This window comes from Haemaphysalis longicornis, unplaced genomic scaffold (genome assembly GCF_048455015.1).
Source record: "Haemaphysalis longicornis isolate Haplotype H1 unplaced genomic scaffold, Haemaphysalis longicornis Haplotype H1 scaffold_3, whole genome shotgun sequence".
Lineage (NCBI taxonomy): Eukaryota > Metazoa > Arthropoda > Arachnida > Ixodida > Ixodidae > Haemaphysalis > Haemaphysalis longicornis.
In genome coordinates, this window is record NW_027526335.1 from 55,130,389 (window position 1) to 55,153,562 (window position 23,174).

Sequence of the window (23,174 nt, forward strand, 5' to 3'; positions counted from 1 at the left end):
TAACACAACCTCCCAAGACAATGTGCTTCCACAAAGAACTATGAGGGTGATCACTTCATTGGTGACAGCCAATTTTTTAGTCATCTACATTGTAGCCGGCATGCGTTTGTGTCATGGTTCTGCGTGGTTCTCCATGAAGATTGTATTAGGTCTGCGTGCTAACGCGTCTCTTTCACTTCGTGATGTCTTCGCACCATTGCACTCGGCTGCCCCGGCGACACGCGCTACAAGGGTCTTGTTGTCGTTTCTCAGCGAATGCGGTCTTGGCGAAATCTTGGGAAAGTTTTACGACAAACTAACTCTTGTGCGTCTATTAACTTCGCGTCCCTGCGTGTGTTAGTGTTCGCGTGCGTTTCTTCTGCGTTTATACGTGCGTTTTGGTGTGCTCGCGTTCATTGTCTATTTTTGCTCTTTTTGTTTCCATAGTTAGTTGCAAGCAAAGCTCGCTGCAAGGCTGATTTCTCTATGTCATCAAAGGTATCTCTCTTTATAAAACATCTGCGAGCGCACAATAAATGTTTTACTTGACGTTGAAGTAAACGCCAACTAATGGTGGCCTCCATTCGGAGCAAGCTAAACAAGTGCATTGCGAGGTAATGCAAGTGCCCCATTTCGAGCTCTCCGCTGCATTAAACGGGAAACTAGCGAGACGGCCGGAGCGCGCGTGCTGTACGCATCAAGGGGAACATTTTATTGAGGTAAGCACCCTTCAGCATTAATTAAGCACAATATCAAAATAACGAGCCGTGCCTAGCTTCTCCTGACAGAAGCTCAAAGCCGCTTCGGTGTGTTTTAATTAAGCACCTAGGGCCAGACCGCACTTCAATCGAAGTCATTAATGTTAGTCGATTGAGCGGCAGGAGTCATGCCAGCGCCGCTCGAGCTGAATTTAAGGACCTTTTTTTATAAATTGTAACTATGACGAATGCCGTTCCGCATGCGGTGATGTTTTAAATGCTAAGCATATCTTGGCGAACCCCTGCAGGTTTCTCGAGCCGATTTTTGTTTTTCGTCTATATTTTCTTTGGACCCGCTTTGAGTGTGTGTTCCAAAACCATTTCTGGAGCATTAGACAGCCTGGGCACAAATTATAAACGAACGGGCAATACGTTTCCAAACTGATAGCCCAAACAGTACGACTTGTGCATGTCGAAATTGTTCAGCGCCAAACCAATTAGGGCGTGCTTGAAGCATAAAATGAGTGCACAAACGAACAATACAGCGTCCTTCAAATTCAGAGTTCATGTTGGTTTATTTTTGAAAAACAAAAAACAAAAAAAGGGTTTAAACAGCGTAAGAGAGAGGTGAGATTAAAACATAACAAAACAGAACATGCCGGCTTCAGTGGTGCCGGAATAACAAAAGTAAAAGATAAACAAAAAACGGTGCCTCGTGTTCTGGGCTCGAGTGACGCCTTAACCGGCGTTTGGTAGCTTTAAAAAGTACATATTCGGTTGAACATGTACGATACACGTCGGTTCCATTTAAAAAGTAAAATTCGCCGTACTTTTGGTTAGAAAGAAGGGGGAAAAATTCTAGGACACCTACGCAATCCTTATGGGTTGTGAATACGAAAGTATGAATGTCCAGTTGAACGCCCGATACTCCTTCTTTTGGCTCACGTTAAATTCATATCCAAGTTTGTTAGATTCATATCCAAGCTTTCTATTGCTGCGTTACGACCATGTTTTCATACCTCGTGACCATGTTTTCATAATAAAGCTATGCATTAGTATGTAATTCTCCGAAAAACAAACGCCGCCAGCGCATAGTTTACCCCTAAAGTTTGTAGAAATATCGCGCTGTGAACATGGTTGGTCACAGCTTCGCGGGTGATACACTGGACTTCGCTAGTTAGCCTGAGTAATGTACCTTGCCCATTTTCTGTAATAAAAGCATCGCATGGTGGGAATGTCGGCGCTTTCAACGCTACGAAGTCTTCATGGTGTGAACACGGACGTATTGGTGAACACCACTACGCAGGACCCGCCCGTAACAACAACGGACTAGCCAAATGAAGCGCCTTGTCGTCTTCATCTCACAAGAATATGCTTAGACACTTATACTGTTCAGGAAGGCAAAAAACAGCACGAAGCTACATGGTACACGATCCTGTTGCGTGTCACTTTTAGAGCCAATGGTGAACTTCTCTGGTTCAAATTACCGAAAAAAGGCCTAACGACAAAATACAACCTTGGTCAATTTCAATCAGCTAGCCTTGGGTAAATCGAGAAGCTTTTTACAGCAAAAAAAAAATCTTTCGTGGCCGAGCAACCGCAACCAACACAGCCATATCCGCAGAAGATCCGTAATGAAGGCCAGCACTAAGAACATAATCATCAGGGCGGTAACTGCACGTTATCACACAAGCGGTACTATTTGCGGAACTAGAAGCTCCATTACAATGGCACATTCATGCTTATTAGTGGTGACTGTTAGGCGGCTGCCAGTCGCAGAAACAAGATTATGTGATGAGAGAGACTTCGACGGGAAGAGGCTTGGTGTCGCCCCTGCTTCAGGTGTTTTCTTTATTACCTCGATTACCTCTGTTAAATCTCCCTCTGAATGTGGTGAGCACAAGAGAAATTAAAGTTATTATCCCCGCTTTGGGCAGCCATGGCCCTTGTGCAGTTTAACCCGGTTAAACAATGCACGCTATGAAGAAGACAACCGAGCCCCCCCCCCCGGCCTGAGGCACGAAGAAGCCTGTTGTTCTGACGGCTCTTTGGTGTGCCAAGCCAAGCCCTCATCCTGAGGTCAGCCCTTAGAGTTACATACTAATATATGCTAGAGGGAAATCTGGCGCCACTGTCTAGGGGAGCAGCGTTTCGGCGAGCGTTGCGTCACGTACCGGGCAGGCACGTTCCACTTGTCCTTAGCATGGCTCATGAACAGGCTGAAAAGTTGGCTCTGGCTGCAAAAAAGCAACAATATTACTCTAGAAGGTGCATCAAATCTGTTTTGTTATTATAAAATTTAACCTCCAAAAAGATGAATTCGTCAGCGATTATGTAGAAGACGATGAACAAGAAAAAATGTTGCCCTTTTTTGTTGATTTTGGCTGCGAGACAAAAAACTAGCCAAATGGCAGGCTAAGTGAAGTAGGCGAGGAATGTCGCTAGCGGGAATGGCGCAGCCCACGGTGGCCTGCGACTGCAGCGACAGATGTCACTCGAGTATATATTAGCGTGAGACTGTATGGTCAGCACAACGGCCCTGACCGCCTAGTGACGATGACTGACAGTAAGAGTCTATTATTGATAAGCTGCGCAGAAAGCAACGCGTTTTTAGCGCCGCAGTTACACAGTTACAAGACTGCTCAATGCAGGGAACGAGCTTCTGGATCCCCTTCACCACCTTGGCATTATTTGGTAGAGGCCATTGACGTCCTCGCAAACAGAGACGCGGCACTTTACGAGACAGACAGAAAAATCACAGAACTGCTTGAACGTGACAAACTGGAAGCGGTCTATTTCGACGCTCTGGCGTATCGAGGAGAAATATGACTTGCCCTCAACCAGCTGCGCGATGCCTTGAAATTCCCGAAGGCCCACAGCGGCATTTCAGGCAAGAGAAATTGCCCTCAAGCATCAACCATCGTGTCCAACGGCGTTCGCCCTGCAACCCATCCAAGCGACCCTTCTCATGTCCGCTCACGGGAATCTAACTTGCGAGTTTTCCTACCGAGGCCGCAGGTTCCAACATTCAACGGCCAGTCACGCGAGCGTCAGGGGATTGGGAACCTATTCGGAGGGGCGAGGGGGGGGACCCGCTGCCACAGGGACCTTTCCGACATTGTCAGCGTCAGATCCAATGGTGAGCTCTAAGACCCCTCCCCCCTGTCAACGAATAGTCAGATACCATTCGTTTGATTTTAGAACTGATTTGGAGCTGAATCAAAGTAACGAAAACACAGAAAAATGGAGTTGCCCGACAAAACCTTCAGTACCTATGCTTCAATCCTGAGAGAATAAAAACGTTTTAGAAACCTGAATGCACAGGTCGGTTGCCTACCGCTTTGCCTTAGCGACGCCGGACTGTACAGAGAGCTGCACGACGGTGCATGCACCGCTGGAAACGAAAAGTTGGGTAACATTTTCGGACTGCTTCGCAAGGATTGACTAGGGACAGAAAAACAAAACACAAGAATTTTGTATTTGTTGTTCCCCCATTGATCATATCATTAGCTGGAGTGAGAGAAGTGATCAGCCGTTTTAAGCCGACGAAGGATTCGGTGACCTTTGGGCGCCATCATCATCCTATCAGCTTCGCCTGCCTGCGTACCCAAGAAAAGCATTCGCTGCCAGCACCTAACAGAGACACCGTGCATGAAAACGTCCCATACCTTTTATACGCCAACCATCACGACTTACTGCGGAATGCACTGAAAGTCGAGCAGTACAAAGCACGCAAAGAGACGTTTCTCAACCGCAAACTGGCTATTGCGGGCAGGCGACATTTGCCCACTGTGGGCAAGATACCTTCACTGAGAGGTCACGGCTTCTATAAGACAAGGACGGCGGTGAAACGGAAGACTACGGTGAATTTGCCGGATGACTCATGAAAATCCAGCCGGCTGTCTTTTACCAGTCTCGCTCTACTCGCAATACGCCTGGGCGAGGCATCGAACCATCCACAAAAGTAGCGCCGTCGAGAGGCGCTCAAGAAGAAAAGCGACCCACGTGGTTCGAAACGGCGTGTAAACAATCGGCGCAATCCAGGCAGAACCGCAACTCAGCGTAGACGCGTCTGAAATGCGCCAGGAGCGGCGCATCCGCTCGTAACGAGACAAGGATTCGAAGCTGCTACTCAAGCTATCGGACAACCCAGTGCACACTCTGCGGGAGCATCGTCCTATTAGGAACGCGTTAGAGGAGTACGCAGGCAGGAACAGGTTCGAGATGCAGCGCTTGAAGCTGTCTTCTAAAAGCCAGAAAGTTTGATTTTCGCTGAGACGCTTGTACCGGAGTATTCCAGTACTTTGCTTATACCCCTTAATAGCAGGCGTGAACGTTTAGGGTGTGGGAGGATGTTAAATGTCCCCCCTTACGAAAATGCCATATATGGCCCATATATAAATTATATGTGGCCATATATAGCTATATATGTGTTCATATCAGGGTATAACTTGCCATATATGGGGGCAAATAGGGCCATATACGGCGTGGTCAGCCCATATATGGCGCCAAATATGGCCATATATGGCCCCACGTGGAGCCATATACGGCGCGTCCAACCCATATATGGCTTCAATTGCATCCATATATGGCGCCAAGTACAGCCGTATATGGCGTGGTCAACCCATATATGGCGCCTTCTACATCCACATATGGCGCTACGTTCTTCGTTATACAGGGTGTCCCATCTATCGTGCACCAAGATTTAAAAAAAGAGCAATGGCGTTACTCAAAGAATACCTAGTGCACAATGTTTGCAGTACCGTGGAGAAGCAGACAGTAATTTTTTTGTTAATGATACTTAACTAATTAATTGTAATTAATTACCTAACTCGAGAATTACTGTCCTAATCACTGAAGTGTCAATGAGGAACTTGTAGGTACCCACGAGGGGCATCTAACTGCAGTATTTTCACCGACGAACTAATTGCCTACATATTTATTATGACTGACAAAGAAAACCCGCGAAATATGAAAAATACCACGTGAAGGAGCTTCCGCGCGCATTGTAAAGCACCATCCCCATATAAGCTGATTGAAAGCAACCGCTTCCCTTGTTACCTGCCCGAAGAGACAGCGCATCACCTTGATAATGGAATGCATGGAAGGAGCAGCCACAGCGAGATTTGGGGGGCGCGTGTGCAGATAAGGCACAAACTCGGTCGCGATTTCTTCTTTCTTTCTTTTGTTTATTTAATTCTGGCTAACTCAGAGGCCGCCTGTTTGAGGGCGTTGCTTTACGATGCACGCGGAGGCGCCGTCACGTGGTATGTTTCGTATTTCGCGGGTTTTCTTTATCAGTCAGAATAAATGAGTACGCAATTGGTTCGCCGCTGAAAATACCGCAGTTAGATGCCCCTCGTGGGTACCTGCAAGTGCCTCATTGACACTTTAGTGATTAGGACAGTACTTCTCGAGTTAGAAAATTAATTACAATTAATTAGTGAAGTCTCATTACCAAAATATGCTGCCCACTTCTTCACAGTACTGCGAACATTATGCACTAGGTTTTCGAGTTACGCCATTACTCTTTTTTTTAATCTTGGTGCATGATATCTGGGACACCCTGTATGGCTTGAACAACAGCTATATGACACAATCAGATTTATGTTTTACACTAAATGCAGCCAGATATGCGGCCAGTTACTGATATATACAATTGATTAACGCAGTTCCAAAGTAATATATATATGCAAATTCTCTAACTATTTAATTAACAATCACAGGAATATGAATTCCCTGTCAATATAAATTCTCCGAAAACACTTTCTCTTTATTTAACCAGTTAGTTAGTTTTTCTGCTATAGTTTTTTTCTACTATAGTTTTTCTACTATACAAAGATCTTTCCTTGCGTACTTCAAATCTGCAATTATATTTAATGCAGCTGCCTTAGTTCTTTATTTGTCATATATGCAGCAGCACCACAAACAGTTTTTATTCTTTCTTTTTCAACACAGCATGTCCAGCATGTACAGCATGTACAGTTTTATGTACAGCATCGTCCAATAGCTGGTTATGCTTGCTGTGAAAAACATTTCGCAGTTAACAGCCTTAATTAGTTACAAGAAAAAGATATTTTCAGTATAAAAAATAAGTAGTGGTGCAATTTGAAGGCTTGAAACGTGTTTATTAATCGGAGCGCTCTCGCGAGTAGGTTTAAAATTGCGTTCAGTAGACAAAGAGAATGTTCACAAATCACACTCTGGCCTAGAACTCTTCCCGTGTGTACGAGATTTCGGCGCACGTTAAAGATTCCCAGGTGGTCAAAATTAATCTGGAGCCCTCCACTACGGCGCGCATTATCGCCTGCGTTGCGTCGGCGCGTTAAACACTACAATCAATCAATCTAGAATTCTTCTGCTATCGTGATTTTTTTTCCAGTTTGAGAAAGATATGGTGTTCTTCCACATAAAATCATTGCCTCTCAATAAATCTCTTTTAAGTAGTGATGTACCATATTGCACTACTTTATTGCCATTGTGAAAGCATTTGTGAATTGCTTTCACAGCTAACGAGATGGCATTTGGGTAGAACCGCTCAATTTGTCATCCATTAATGCTCCGTGCCGGTGCGCACCGCCGCGGGGCACTGTAAAACGCGCCGGATTTGGGGGCAAGCCTGGTGCATGTTTATCGAGGACGCTACACAGTGACGCAACTCGATCGGTTAGCGATAGCTAGAGTACGCGTCGCCGAAGCGGCGCCGCCTGCTCCGCCGACCCAATATCGCGGTCGCTACCTACAGCATGACGTGCGTGGCGTGTGATTCAGATCATTCAAACAGCCCTACAGCGCATGGCACCTTGAAAGAAAATGGACCTTTTCCAGCAGCGATGTGAGCATGTGGGCTGCCGGTCCGCCATTCTTGGAAGGCGTCTCCCGCAAAGTAAACAAAGGGGCACTCCTCAGCTTTCCTCTTGGCCTTGCACGTTTTTCTTTTTTCTCTTTCGGCAGCTCGCGGTGGGGCCGTAGGGGTCGTAGGAACACCGATTGGAAAGGGAGAAAGGGAGAAAAGAAAGGAAAGGGAATAGCGCGCTGTAATATCGCTCGCATCACACGCCGGTTGTGGCCTGAGAACCAAATTAATATATCGTCTGCGTACATTGAGATTTTCTGATTTTCATTGATTGTGGGTTTTAACGCGCCGACGCAACGCAGGCGATGAGGCGCGCCGTAGTAGAGGACTCCGGATTAATTTTGACCACCTGGGGATCTTTATCGTGCGCCGAAATCTCGTACACACGGGCGTTTTTGCTTTTCGCCTCCATCAGAAAAGCGGCCGCCGCGGCCGGGAATCGAACCCGCGACCTCGTGCTCAGCAGCGCAACGCCTTAGCCACTGAGCCACCGCGGCGGGTACATTGAGATTTTCACCGATTGTGGCAGACATCTCTCAAGTCCGACCAAGGAGAGGTTAAAAAGAGTTGGGCTCAGCACGCTGCCCTGGGGTACACCAGGGGTAACATTGTGCGATGACGTGTCACCATCTGCTACGCGCGTGTAGATGCTTCTGCCGGAGAGGTAATCACATATTCAATAGTACATGCGTCCCGAAGTACCTTCGGACCTAATAGCTGTGCAGATAGCTCCATGGAGCACGCAGTCATAAGCTGATTTTATGTCAATAAAAGACTACGATGGTTAATTGCCGTCGAGCCTTTGCCTCATTAACATGTGTTGCAAGGGAAATCACGTTATCGATGCTGCTCCGACCCTTGTGGAAGCCTGACATCTGCGACGGATATATACCTCTCTCAGTGAGATCCCAGTCCAAGCGCTGCATTACCATCTTCTATATCAGTTTATCAATGCAGCTGAGGAGCGCAATCGGCCGATACGAGCCAATGTGCGTGTGCACCTTGCCAGGCTTTAAGACTGGTACAATGCGGGCTTGCTTCCACTCTAGTTCAAGGTGGACGGTTTCCCAAGGATGGTTAAACACTGAGAGAAGCCACCCACTTCTCATTAGCACCAAGATGACTTATAACCACGTAGCTAATGCCGTCAGGACCTGGGAAATAAGTTTTCTGAACTGAGGCCAGGGCGGCCTCGAGTTCCGCCACACAAAAGGGTGTGTCCAGGTAAGATACGTTCGCCGATGGGGGGCTCATTGTACCTACGGTGCCTGTAGGAAGAGACCCTTGCATGGCGGTGATTTCGGCACAGAAGGCGTCAGCTACATCCAGGTCAGTTGTCTTTATTCTCAAGGAAATTGAGGTGAAGGGATGCAACTGAGCTCGTGGTGCACGAAAACCACGAACTAGACTCCATATCCTCGTGCGGGGCTTCCTGGGGTATAATTTTGAGCAAAACGACTTCCATTCACGCTTGGCGAGTTTTTCCAAATGTCTATGAATGCGCTTTTACGTGCGTCTGGCCCCTCGTACGTCTTCGATCGCTAAGGTTTTCCGCGCACGTCTTTACACCCTTACGGATCGCCCGAAGATTGTCGTATTCAGCGTCAGTCATAGTACACTCTTTTGGAAGCCTGCCGGCTTTGCTGCACAACCTCCGAGCTTCGTGATGCGGTCGATAGCGTCATCGTAGGACGAGAAAGTGCCAGCGCTCTCTTCTATTGGGGTAGTGAAACCTTTCCAGTTCACAAATTGAACCGCAGGTTTACGACGACCAGCAGGAAAGCCACCCAGAGTGATGTACGTTGGTATGTGGTCGTTTCCGTGGGACTTAATGTCGGCATACCAGCGTGTGGTCATCAGAAACGCCGCGCAAACCATGGGGACGTCAAGGGTGCTCGACATCCTTCCACGAAAATAAAACCACGGCGGTCAGTAATGTCCTAAAGGCGACGTCCTTTATCCGTGGTTCTTTTCTTCCCTACGAAGGGTGGTGTGCATTGACGTCTCCTGTCAGGATGTGTGGAGGTGGTGTAGCGCGAATAATGTCTTCCAGGTGAGTGGCGTTCAGTGATGCGTTTGGAGGGATGTACGAAGCGATAATGGTGAAAGAAATGCCAGCATGTCGCACTGTGGCCGCTGCAAATTCATTCGATTCGTCAGGGGGCAGGTTGTGTTGTAGTAGGGTAAGGTCGTTACGCACCCCTAGTAAAACCGTCGTCTTTGCTGCTCCAGTGGATGACCGCAAAATTACGTATCCCGATAATCGTACATCTGCGGTTAGTCGGGACTCCGATATTGCGATCACTGGGAACTGATATTTTTTAACAAAGCGGCGAAACTATGGAAGCTGCTGTCTAAGCCGACACGCTTTCCATTGGAAGATTGTTGCTTTTTCCCGACTTCGATGCACTGAGGGGGCCCGTATCATAGTCGTTTCCGCTACAGCCATTGTGCGAGGAGAGGGGAGATTAAATAGAGAATCGTCAACACGGCTTTGGCTGCTGGTAAGGAAAGAGGGCTGAGAACCAAGCGCAGAGCCTCCACGAGGGTGGAGATTGAAGAAGCGAGGCATCTGGAGCTGCTCCCGGCTGACGATCCTCGCTGTCCTTTCAGTGTGGCACGAGAGTTGGTTCTAGTTGACCGAGCAGCAGGAGTGGGCGTCGTAGCCTGTGTTGATGAGGGGAATTTCTTGGCTTAGATTCCGGCGCTTTACGAGGAGGTGGTAGAGGGACACCTGTTGGATTCGAAGGAGGGACATGTGGAGGGTCCGGAGGGGTAGTGCCTGTTCGATCCGGAAGAGGGGCACCGGCTGATTTCGGAGCGACAACGCCCGTTGTTTCTGGAAGAATTGCAACTGCAGATGCAGTCGCCTGGAGGGTTGCGGGTGTTTTGGATGTTTGTGGTTCCTTGCTATGAAGGGAGGGTAGTGCCGGGAAGTCTTTATCGACGTCCATGGAGAAGTGTTTGCCTCCCTTCTGCGCACGCCTCCTTGAAGCTTTTTTGCGTCCAGTGATGAGCCGCTCTTCTACGGCAGCTTTGGCAGATTTATAGTCAGTTTTATGAGCGATCTTGTATTTATATATTGTTTGTTCATCGCGGTGGGCCGAGCATTTCCCAGACGTCGCTTCGTGTTTTTCCAGCAGTTGGCGCATTCAAGGTTCTTGGCCTCGCACGTGGTACGGTCGTGGCTGCCACCACATCGAGTGTAGCGTGTTGTAAGCTTGTACGCGCCTGCCACATGGCCGTAGCGAAGACACTTAGAACACTGCCGGGGTGTTCCAACATAGGCATACACATGGTAGCGTGTATAACCGATAATGACGTGTCCAGGGGTCACTTCTGTAGCAGACTATTTGCACGCTTTCGGATGATTTGCTTCGTCTGCGGACCCATTTGACTGGTATTCGTTGACGCAAAGCCTAGAGAATCACAGGGTCTGAGATGTCCGTGGCTACACCCCGAATTATGCCGACACCGCATTTGCTTGGGCGTGGTTCGTACGCCGTCACCGGAGTCCCCGCACCGCTTGAAATTTTCAGCAAGTGCTCCGCTGCATCATCATTACGTGTGTCGATGGCCGTGAGGTTGGGTCTGTAGTTAGGACGCACTTGCAGCACGGCATCGGAAGCCACAGATTCCAAGCCCTCCTTGTCGAATATTGGGTTGAACCTAGTGATGATTTTTGAGGAATCGGTGGGCTTTACAATTACGACAAGCCCGTATCTCAAGGGGTTCTTCACAGCTGCGTGCACTGCCAAGGCTTTGTAGAGACTCTTTGATCCCCGACGGCGCCTGGGAGCTTGCACACTCTGAAATGGTTCTGGAGTTTCGGAGAGATTGTTGGCCTTACCAGCGCTTATCTCGGTGCCAGTGGAAGAGGCATCAGTAATGCCAGAGATGTCCGAGATATCACTCTGGCTCTCTGGCAGAGGTTGCTCAGATGGGGAAAACTCACGGCTTAATTGGCCTGGAGTTATCCAGGGTCCTGGAGAAGCTCCGAGAGAGCCAGGCGGCTCGGGGGAAGCCGCCAGCGATGAGGAAAAAGGCACTGCCGGCTGGATGGCTAGGCTTGGTGGGGCATCAGGCAACAGACTTTGAAGCGACCCCAGCAGCGGCGCACCGGGTGCTGCCCCCCAGCAGGGAGAATTTTTGTAGCTCAGTGCAGCAGATGACCAGAATTTAACTTTAGGATAGCTATAAAGGACGTACAATGACAGATAGAAGTGATTCAGCTAGCGAGCGATCTGACCTTCGTCGTCGTCGTTATCGCTGTACCTTATGCGGAAGGGTTGTGCATCTTTTTTGAAGCTCCGGCAACGACGACTTTTGAGCAAGGATGATTCGGAGTGGCAGCTTTAAGCGGTAAACGCAGCGCACAAGGACGAATGGATCATTGAGTTTATCCTCAAGTCAAGCTTTAAGATTGCCACTCTGTTCTCCGAACAGTAAGATGTTTATGGTTATTTTCAAGTGAACGACATTTTGTGATCCCCTTATTCAAACAGGCGCTGCCGTGGTCAGTCGCATTTTGAGGTTCGGTAGGACTACGTTATTTACGTTATTCGCTTTATGGCACCGAATAGGGCTCTTGGCTTGTGCAAAAGAAAAACAGATCATGTGTTTTTGTGCTGTGGGTGTTAATGTAGCAAATGTGTGAACTACCTTTTGCTGTCTAAGGTCCCAATAAAAAAAAAATGTCAGTGTATATTACCGCAGTCACTACTACGTATGACTGTGCGACTATCTAGTGTCTGATGGGCGTATGGCGCTACGTTGTGAGGCTTTCTAGAATATATCTGTAGCCCTCGGCATGATGTCCACTGAAGTTATCCGCTGGTTTAAAAAAATCAGCTATGAGCATCCCAGTACGGATTCTACAACCGCGTATAAAATCAACGACCAGGGCGTCGACCTACTTATCGATCCACTAGTGGTAAATGACGCAAGCCTACTAGCTACAAAAGCGCAAGTAAAATCTAAGAATCTTAGGGACACCCGAAGCCCCGCATCTAATCAAAGCCTACGGCATGTGTAAACAAGAGACAGAGTGGCAAAGGGATCCAACGTGACACCACTTGCTCTTTCGCTCCCTAGCCGCCACAAGCGGCCAGGCTAACGCACTAAACAACCTGACCTGGGGCGCCATCGAAAAGGAAGCCAAGCTTCAGCAGTTGCTGCTGTGCTGTAGCCTTCGTTGGCCTGTCTTCCTCGTTAGCCTCGAAGCCCATTGGGCTTTACCGCACCGTCATCTGAAACCGACGTGCAGCCAAAGTAACGGCCGCAAAGGCAGACAGAATGAGGGAGTCCAGCGAGATGCAGTGGCCGGAGACGGCGAAGGCATGGCCAGCCCTCGAAAGCGAATTCCGCAACTGCCTCGAAAGCAGCCGTTTGTGCCAAAGGGAAATGTTACCTCGACGCTACAGGCAACTACAGTGCAGGAATAGAAAGACAACATCTTCCCCTTTACGGCCTCACTCAAGATCTCTACAATGGCCTTTCCGCGGCTTCTTTTAAAGTAGTCGGCTAGCAGGCATATCAGGAAGGTCACAGCCGTTTAAGGCTAGGTTTTCCAAGGGGCTGTGTTTTTCATTACTTGTTTAGGCGTCGTATAGAGAAATCTAATCCGAATGTCTTCTTTTTTTACTTGGACCTGCTCCTTTATAAATTATCAGATCACAGATATTTTTAGTTTTTTGTCTTTTCCCTAAGCTTGTTCTTATCTTTATGCTTCAACTTTTACATTTCACAACCCCTTTTACCTTTTTGGCCTCATTTATGAACGGCTGACTCAGAATGGGGCTATAATTCATACCAAACATCCTATATTTCACAAATTAGCAATTTTACATATACTTCGGATGGGTCCTTGTGCCTTACCGATCTGTAACTTCGGATATCAACGTTGCATTCAATTGGCAGGTGCTTACACTTTTATCTGATTTTTTTTTACCTTATTTCATCCCTATCATTATATAACTGCCGGTGCGCAGCCCTTTGCAAGCTACCTCACACAGTGAACTGAAAGGTTAGAAAGTGTTTAGGAACAAGCGTTTCTACTGAAGTTATTTCTTCTCAAATAAATCGCAAATGGTGATTTGATGCAATAAAACACATAGTTAAGAAAATTTCATCTGATTGTTTCTAAGTAAAAATGACTGCAAAAATGTACACCGCAAGAAAACAAGAACTGTAAATATAAATCCACCATAAATAAGAACAAAAATTGTTTATTCGTCCCATGCCACTGTTTTCGTTTTTAACGACGAATTCATCAATGACGGCTGTTTGAATAAACGCGTTAATCATGACTACAACACACTCATTTACGTTGATTTTGTCAAATTCATCAATTTTAGCCTCACTCACCTGCCTTGAATAACAAAGTGTTTCTTATCCGGTCGTACTAATATGAAAGTATGAATATTTCTGCAACGCTTATTCTCGATATTTTGATGGGGCATTAAGAAAACCTGCAATGTAATGTGCAACTACCTTCAATTTTCTTCAAAGATGGCACTGCAGGTGCTTCAAAACAGACGGAAAAGATACAAACCTCCTAAAAAAGGTACTCGTCGGCCTACTGCGTGCATGCAAACAGAACACCGCGCCTTAAAGTATAGAATGTTTCCCCGCGCGACGATATCGGTGACCTGGCCTTTGAAAACCATACCCTTAAAAAAAGCTTTTCGCGCCACGACTCGTCCATTTCGTCTGGTGCTCCCGCACTCGTTGCTTCCCTGTCCCTTCACCCTCGCTCGGCGTTTGTTTCTTCATTCGAGAACTCTGCTGCGGTTTTTACGAGTACTTTGCTCCAGCTTTTGGTGCGCCGTTGCACTTTCTGTCAGAACCCAGGACGCCACGTTTTTCTTCTTCCTTCTTCCCGTTTTTCTCAGTCTACCTACGTGTCAAATCTATTCGCTCTCCCAAAACCCGAGAGCCCATTAAGGTCCCTGATGTGGCATCTGTCTCGCTCTTTTCTCGCTGTCGAAATAAAAAAATAGGACGGGAAGTGATGGCAGGGCGGCGCGTAATGTTTCGTCTGCGATGGCACAATCGAAATGTCTGCTCGGCAGCATTGTCTGGTCCCCCTTCCCGGCTCGTCTCGGTTTTTCCTAACATTGACTCCAATTGCTCCGCCCCCTCCCACTCTATTTTCCCGGCTTCGTCTTCACTCCAGGGGGCTAGCGCTTTCCATTACGATCAAAGGCACCCTTGATACTGCTGAGCAAGCCGCTGTTTCTTAGCACCTTGCGCCAACCTGTTTTTTTTTGTTAGGCTTTTTCTTTGTGTTTGAGTGCACTGTCCTGTTTTTTTTAAATGTAGGACGTCACCGTTTATATCACTTTGCAACATTCCTGTGCGCACCACGGAATAAAAAGGATTTGCATTGAAAACAAAATTTTCGGCTTTGACGCTTTTCATCCAGTTTTGGTTTCGCATGCATTGGGTAAGGTCATTTTACGAAAACTATGCCTAAATTTGATAGCTAGTATTGGATGTCACCTTAGTCGACGTCGTTATTGTAGAGCATACATTTTGTTTGTGCTTCAAATTGCCGATAAAAGTACCTCCAGAATCAATTTCTGCTTTGCAGCATGCGGTGCGTACATCCCGCAAGATATATAAGCCGCACGTCTAATTTTATCTTTTAAATGCAGAGCATTTCTTTAACTCACGATGTCACCCGTTCTAGGCGTCCGTAGTAGTCCGCATCGCTCGCCTCGACATGCCCGGCTCAGACGTTTCGCTATCGGCGCGATCAACATTCGATAGAGCGCCCAGGCACGTTTCAAGGACACTCTCTCCCCTCTCTCGGACTCAACGCGCGCCGAGGCTGCCAATTTTACTGCTGACGAGCGCTCTCTCGTCAGCAGTTGCCACAAGTGCAACAACATTAACGTAACGCAAACTACTTAACGTCGTGCGCCCCCAGAAATGCTCTGCATTTGATCGTGCCCCTCGCGAGGGGGATGTTTCACTGCGTCGCCATGCGAACAGTTCGCCACGCTTTAGTTTCAGTTCCGTATCTCCTCGCCGCGGCCGTGGAGAGAAGGCGGCCGGCCGCGACTCTCGCCACCGCGGCGCTGCGGTTGCGAGTTGCGCTAGGAAAGCGAGCGTCGTCTGCTAGTGGGGAGCGGAACGCGTCCCGCTCGGCATCTCCGGTCTTCGCCACTTCTGGCTGCGCACTGCAAAAGAAATAACTTTTTGCTGCGTTTTACAGTGGTTTAACATGAAGTACCAACTAGCTCGTTCCAATACGTTGTTAAGCAAACGAAAATTTGCACCGTAACTCCGCACTGGGGCATTGTCATATAGAGTGCAGCATTCATTCATGGCGTCCATCTTTATTTATGCCCAAACTCATTAATAAAATTGCATTCACAGTATTCCTATGAGCTCTTGCAGTTTGGTGAAGTATACATTTTCCCAGAATTTCGGTTGGAGAACAGTCGCAAGCTAACAAGTATTCCTGCTTTCTAGGGCTATTGGGTGTTCGGTGTCGTCAAATATTCGATCGAATTGCTCGGTATACGTTGCTTCTATTCGAATGCAGCTATTCCAAATTTTATTTTAGAATTATTCGAGGCTCCCGAATAGGCAGCCAAAAGACAAGCTTTTCGGTCAAGCCCTCCGAGATGGCGTTCAAGGCTTGTCGCAAGACCAAACCAACGCGGACATTTCTATCATCAGTGCCAAGTTGTAGCCTTGCCTAAAGGTTCGACGACCTCTCGGCCGCCATCACACTTTCCGGTCAAAGGCTGAACAGAAACGACACCGCCACCGCTCCCGACACAGCAGCACCAAGCCGGCGTACTTTAACTGCCGATTCGACGCGGAATTAGCGGAACATTGTTCAAAATGGCGGCCTGTAACTTACGTTTTGGTTGGCTACGGCCGCGCATACTAATGGCGACAGTACTCTTTTTTTTTCATTCGAGCTTCTAGGTAGCCGTAAAAACTCTGGAGCCAACTGCGCGCCACTATTATAGGGACCGGGCGGCCGTTGTATGGCACCACCGTCGTTTCAGCGAACAGCGCCGCCCGTGGCGAACCGCTCGTCAGTGGAATGCCTGTGGCGGTCAGCGCAGCGTAGTTGTGCCAAGGCTTTCTGTCGTTTTTCTGCGGTGCGGCTTGCAAAGCGAACGCAACCACACGTGCATTTTTCAGATCGGTAAATCTTCAGTGTGGATGTGACGTTTACAAGGTATGCCATGTGTGTTATTTACGCCCATACTCAGTATTTACAAATAGCTGACGACGCTCAATGCGTCAAGATGGAAGTCAAGCTGGAAGTGAAAGTTCGTTGCTTCATGCAATTTTTTCATGCCTGCATGCAGTTTTGCGAATCGAGGAGTATATTCCCGCTAAATGCTCCCACAAAGCCGGTGTGCGCAACCGATCTAGGAATGCTGCGGCGCAGGCCTTTGGTAGTTGATGACGAAACGGCGCCGACGTCGTGCACAAGCGAAAGACAAGGTTGGAGGGTGTCTTCGAAGATTTACCTCAAAACAGAAATTGTGACGGATGACGCTTCTCTTACTACAGTCATCGGGAATCGTTGATAGAATAAATACCGCATGATAGTAGAATGTTATTGCTTGCCGTGGAGAAGCATTGTTTTACAAGAATTGCAATGGTTTCTGGCTATTTGGTAAATGGTTTTTCAAAAACCAATTCCTGCGTGACGGAAGGACGCAAGACAGGAGGGTGCCCGAAACCTGTACTCAGATTCACAACTGAATGCTGCGGTCGCTTTACAAGCTGCCACCTGCGCTTGAAAAATCATGCACACCTCCGTCTAACGACGATGATGGTTTATCGCAAAGCTCTATCGTATGGGTTTCCTTGGTTGCCTTCTGGATTTAAACTTTGACTAAAGCGTCGAATTTGACTAGCACGCAGTTTGGTCTTTTGATCGCAGCTAGCGTCTTTGACTTTGACCATTTCCAATTCGATTTCGCACGAAGAAAGCTTTGTGTTCAACCATCATAATCATTATATGATTTTGCTGTTTAATTTTGAACTTCCATGCCCCCTCTCCAAATCTAAACTTTTTCCAGTGTGTCGGAAATGTGTCTGTGGTGGAGGACTCGGGCTCATGCACCCATATTTGAGGCAATCGCGCGTTTTTGGTGTCTTCACAAGGCATTACACGATTTTTTAGGTACTCTGTAAAGAATACTTAAGCATTAAAAAACACCGGCTGACGTTAACACTGCCACATTTTTAACTATCGGTGCCAGCCTTTATTCTACGCAGGGGGTAAAACGGGAAGGGGAGGAGGGATGGTTTGTAGCTTGGGCTGTTGAGTTGGTGAATAACTTTGGCTCTTGATAAAATGACCACCAGAAACGTGGGTTTTCCACTTCGGCTTTCAGGCTCCCATGCTGTCACAGTGTCGCTCACCAAAACCGAAGGTACAAAGCTCACGGTTACAGAAAGTGTAAACTACCGCAACATTTCTACGGGTACACAGTAATCCATCTCGTATGCAGGGGCCTTTCTATTTAAAGCACACGTATCGAGGTATCCCAGCGCTAAGGCTGGCGTGGAAACCGTAGTCATTGAAACCAGTGAAGATAATTTAAAGTGGTAGAAATGAATATTAATATTCCTAATAGTTTTATTCCTACTCAAATCGTGCGGAGCCAGGCGCAGAGCGCTGCAAAAAGCGCTCGTGTCAAAGTAGCCCATTCCCAACCTTACAAGCATCCAATAAGTTTGCGTAGCCGTTAGTGCATTCAAGAAGAAAATAATACTACTAATAGTAGCTTTATTCGTACTCAGAACGGGTGCAGCCAAGCGCACATCGCTGCAAAAAGCGCTCATGCCATTGCAGCCGATACCCAACTTTAGAAGCGTCCTACAAGTTTACGTAGTCATTACTGCATTTAAGAACCCAACACATCTGTCTAGACTTTGTTTCACCGCTCGTATACGTTCACAACACCACCAAAACATTCAAAGCACCGAAGCAAACACGAAAAAAACAACGGGAGGCTGTGTAGTCCAATGCACCGGCTCATTCCACTGACGAGGGGAGCGCCGAGTGGTGGCGCCACCCGTCCAGCTGCCCGGTCCCTATAGCGACTACTTATTTTTTGTTGGTGTTTTCACCGTTCCAAGGCGGCACGAAAGTACCTTTCAATTCATGCCGCGCAAGCGAGTAGTGAGGCCGTTCTCTACAGCAGGAAATGTCAGCAGCCGACAGGAACTGCTTCTCCCGGCGCGTGTGTAACTATTATTTCTTCACAAAAACTTGTTAATACAGTAAAGGAAAGGTGTGCATGTAATTTCTTAAGAAATACTCAACTGGTAATAGTTCCACGGAACGCTGTGCGTACGTGAGCTCGAATTCTTAGTCGGGTTAGAATTTTCTGATTTTAAAGCAAAGCTTTCTAGCTCTACCAGCCAACGGTTCTTTCGGTGTGCGCGGGACAACAAACTCCCAACGCGACCGAGGCGGGAGGGGGAGTGGGGGGAGGAGGGTTTCATTCTCGGAGCACACTGTAGATGGCGCGGCGAATTTACTCAGCGTTCCCCGCGCGGAAGTTCCCGCTCGCCGGCGGCGGCTTCAGCGGTACGGCTTTGTCGTCTTCTTTAGCGACGGTTGTTTTGGGCCTGTTTTGGCGCAGCTTCGCGTCCATTACGCGCTGCCTTCGCAAGGCTTGATTAACCAAGGTAACCCGCACCCGACGGAATTAAGTGGTTGTACGGCAAACATACGTTAAGGATTAGTTTGCAGGGTGGGAAAACAAAATGTACAAACCGCATACAGACATCTGGCCCCTAGAGGGAAACTACCTTTTGTGCACTGCTTGCCACGAATGGGACTCCGTTTCCCAAATCGGTGAATACCAATTCGGTTGTGTTTTAAGAGGTATTACAAAAGGCGAAAGTAGCAACTGGCCCTTACGAATGCCGATTCCCTCAGCTTTCCCTCAGCTTTCTCGCAATTCTCAAACTTGCTAAACAAACTAGTTTAAATAGGTATAAATGGGAATCACTAAGCTAACATGCCGAAATGTTTCCGTGTCTGCGCTTGTGTCGCGCGGTGACGTAGCCTCGAGCTAGCACATCTGGATGGCTAGGTTCCGCTGTCTCATTCTTCGAAAGACGCTCCTCTCCGTTTTCTTTCTTCCGACTCACGGCCGGGCTACAGCGGCGGCGTCCGCCGCTCAAGTCCGGCTGTGGCTGACACTTTGGTGTTCGGGACACCGCCCCCGCGTATTCAATGTAACTGCTGGTAGAATCTCTGGTTTCACTTTTGTAGAGCCACGTGTGTGAAGTCAAGTGACGTAGCATGGGCAATTGTTGCGGGTGTCGTTTAAAGCTTTGCTTTCCAACCATCTTCACAGCGTGGACGGGAGCCAATTTTTTCCTCCGTTATTTGTGATGTGTAATGTTCGAACTATTCGATTTTAAATTATTCGATCAAATGACTATTAACTTTGTATTCGCTTCGAGCATGAAATTCACTATTCGCCCATCCCTACGGCTTGCCAGTCGTGGTCTTTATGCCGTCGTTTTTTTATTATCCCGTCAATAATGTGGGAAAGATCGTAGAACCCCCCTTCTCGCAAAGTTGTCAATAACCTCATAAAAAAAGGTTACCTCTTCAAAGGCTTCGTTCGTGGTTTATAGGCGGGCATTACTGAATTCATCACCTCTGGAGCTCTGGCAGAATATTAATCAATTTGTTCCTAACCGTTATTTCTTGAGCTTTCTTTTAAAATGCGGGCCCTTTTATTATACTACAGTTGGACGTTCGCAAAACATACAAATATTGCACCATTAATAGCGTTCTCAAAAAAAAAAAACAAAAGTAAAAGAGCCCGTATATTAAAATAGTGTGGGAAACTTTAGCGAAAAACGTTTTCGCTTTTTTGACTCCAGGGGTGGGAATGATTTTGCTAGGAACCCTAGGTTTTCCGAAAAATAGAGAGAGAGAGAGAGAGAGAGAGAGAGAGAGAGAGAGAGAGAGAGAGAGAGAGAGAGAGAGAGAGAGAGAGAGAGAGAGAGAGAGAGAGAGAGAGAATAAATATTCTTATACGAGTATTGCTTGACAAGGCCTTTGCTGTGAGATCGTGAATTTTGCCCGTAAGCACGAAAGAACATATGACAACCAGACCGTCATTTCCTAAGGCAGATGTTAAGCTCCCCTTGTATTTAGTAGCATGTTCTTCTGAATATCAAATACTTGTTAGAAATCAGTTCATCATGTATAAAAAGAAGTTTCGGTCAGCACGAGCATAATAATTTTTCTCTGCTCTGCTGCCTCATTTCGTATTGGAGAGCCACGGATGAAAGAACTGCCTCTCGAACTAATGTGGCCTTATAGCACATACCACACCTGAAGCGTGAGAGACGTTAACTGAACTGTAATAAATAAAGTTGGCCGCATAATTCACCAAGGCCCCCTAAGGGTAGTACGTTTGAAAACGAAAGTTGTCAAGACCGTTTAATTTAGGCGAAAATCTCCGTTTTGTGTCAGACCCCAGGATCATTGCCGTACTAGAGCGGTCGATCTAGGATTCAGCAGCCTCGATAACCAGAAGCCTAGCTAGTGTTATTAGGGCGAGATTGAACTACTCGATAACTCGCTGTCAGGTGCAAGCATAAGTTAAATATTTCAAGAAATCTTAAAGTGTAGTAGGTGTAAGGAACAGTTTGCATCCGTCGAAATGTAGGTCTAAAGCTAAACAAAGAAAGAAGTTACTCAATTTTTTTCTCGAACGCTTCGGGGTTGAAGAGAATTTCTTCGTTTCCCGGCGTTCAAAGTCCCGTGTAGATATTCACAGATGTAGAAGAAAAAGCCCGCTACCCTGTAGAAAGAAGGAGATATAGCTCCTCAGATTACGACGGCTAAAAATGCACACTTACCTAGTATGGCAGCAAAGGTCAATTTCAAGACCTTTACTTTCCGCAGTGTTCGCAGAAGATCTTATCTAGAAGCATGTATATACAATTTACTTTATCCGGAGGCCCAGACCCTGTTCCCACTTCGCAGCCTCCCGTAAAATAAAATTTCGTCTTTCTACAGTACTCTTTTGTCATGATTACTAACCCTGCCCGAAGTTTTCGCGTCACGTAGACTGTCGTGTCAAGAGAATTCTCTAGTGGGATGCTCGGGTAATGAGGAGACCGACAGAAAGCAGAAAACACGCTAAGTGCTGCACCCGTAAGACACCCCGGCGACGTTAGATTCTGCAACTTTGCTGTTACGGTTGGAAACAGCGCTACCAAAAAGTTTGAAGCGGGCCCTAAATTGAATTTTATGCGAACACCCGGAGCGCCTTTGGAAGCTCCCTGCAAGGAACACAGTTTCAGGGGTAGCAAGCTCAATAATGAAGGTAAACAATTATTCGATTGGTCTTGTCAAGAACTTCCTATTCTTACACGCAATAGCTTCGACAGTGCAAAGTAATAATAATTTGTCTTGCCAACATATTCTTCAGGGCCTGCGGTTGCAAAACAAAACTGGTGATAGCGACAAATTCTTCCACATTCGCAATTAAGATGAGAAGACTAAGTAAACACTGGAGTTGGTGGTTTTCACTTGACTAAACTTGGCATTTCTTGGGTCTGCCCATCTTATTGGTAGATTGCACACTGATCGCGCCGAGCGCACGCCATTGCTCTCAACTAGGACAACACCTGCACATCAGAGCTTCCGTCATCACTAGGCGCATATTTCATGACGGGCGCTCCCCACCCGAACATCTGCGCCGTGACGTGAACTCCCCACACCTTTTCGTCGGCTCCTTGCTTCCTCGCAACTTTCCGTCATATTCCTCGACCTTGCAAAATGGCCGCTATCCCTCCTTGTGAATCTGGATGTCAGGCGAAGCTTTTGTAAACCACAACACCTGCTGATGTAGGAGGGTATGAAAAACACCTCGTCGTCTCGGCGGGCTTGTCACTTGCGGTCGGCTTCTCTGGGGGCAGAGTCTAACACATACGCTCGCCCTCGAATGAGGTCAACCACCATTTTCGCGAGGAGCTGCAAAACTATTTTTTTTTTCAGAAACACACACGGAGTCCCATTGTTCTAAAGCGCCTTATTATCGTGCTGTTTAGATGCTTGTATTGCGGTTTTCTGAACAAATATTGAACTTTATGCTCTATGCCTGATTGCCAAGAAAAATTTCGCTGTGCTTGTGTGGCAGCAATTGCTGGGCCCTACCTAGCCTGACACATGCGCTCGGCGTCTCGGGTGAGAACTGCTGGATCCAACCTACAACGTTCGCCTGTTAAATGGCAATAAAAACTTTTCAAGCTGCTCTTTAAATTCATTCTTCGGAGAATAATTTGTTTGCCTTTGTCTTCTCAGGTGACGCTACAAAACAGCCTGCTGAGAAGTCTCAAACAGTTATGATGGCAGCAGAAAGAAAATGCGCTTTTTTTCTGGATATATGAGTGTAAAGTTTACTTTGTACTCTCTCAAAAATTTTACTACCGGGTATGACAAATTGAAGATTTCTAAACCAAGAACAACTTGTTAAATAGGTCCTAGAAAGCATGTTGCGCACCCCTTCCGCCCCCCCCCCCCCCCCCCCAAAAAAAAAAAAAAAAATCAATCATACATTCCCAGACATTTCTCGAACTGACCACAGCAGAAAAACCTAGAATTTAACTAT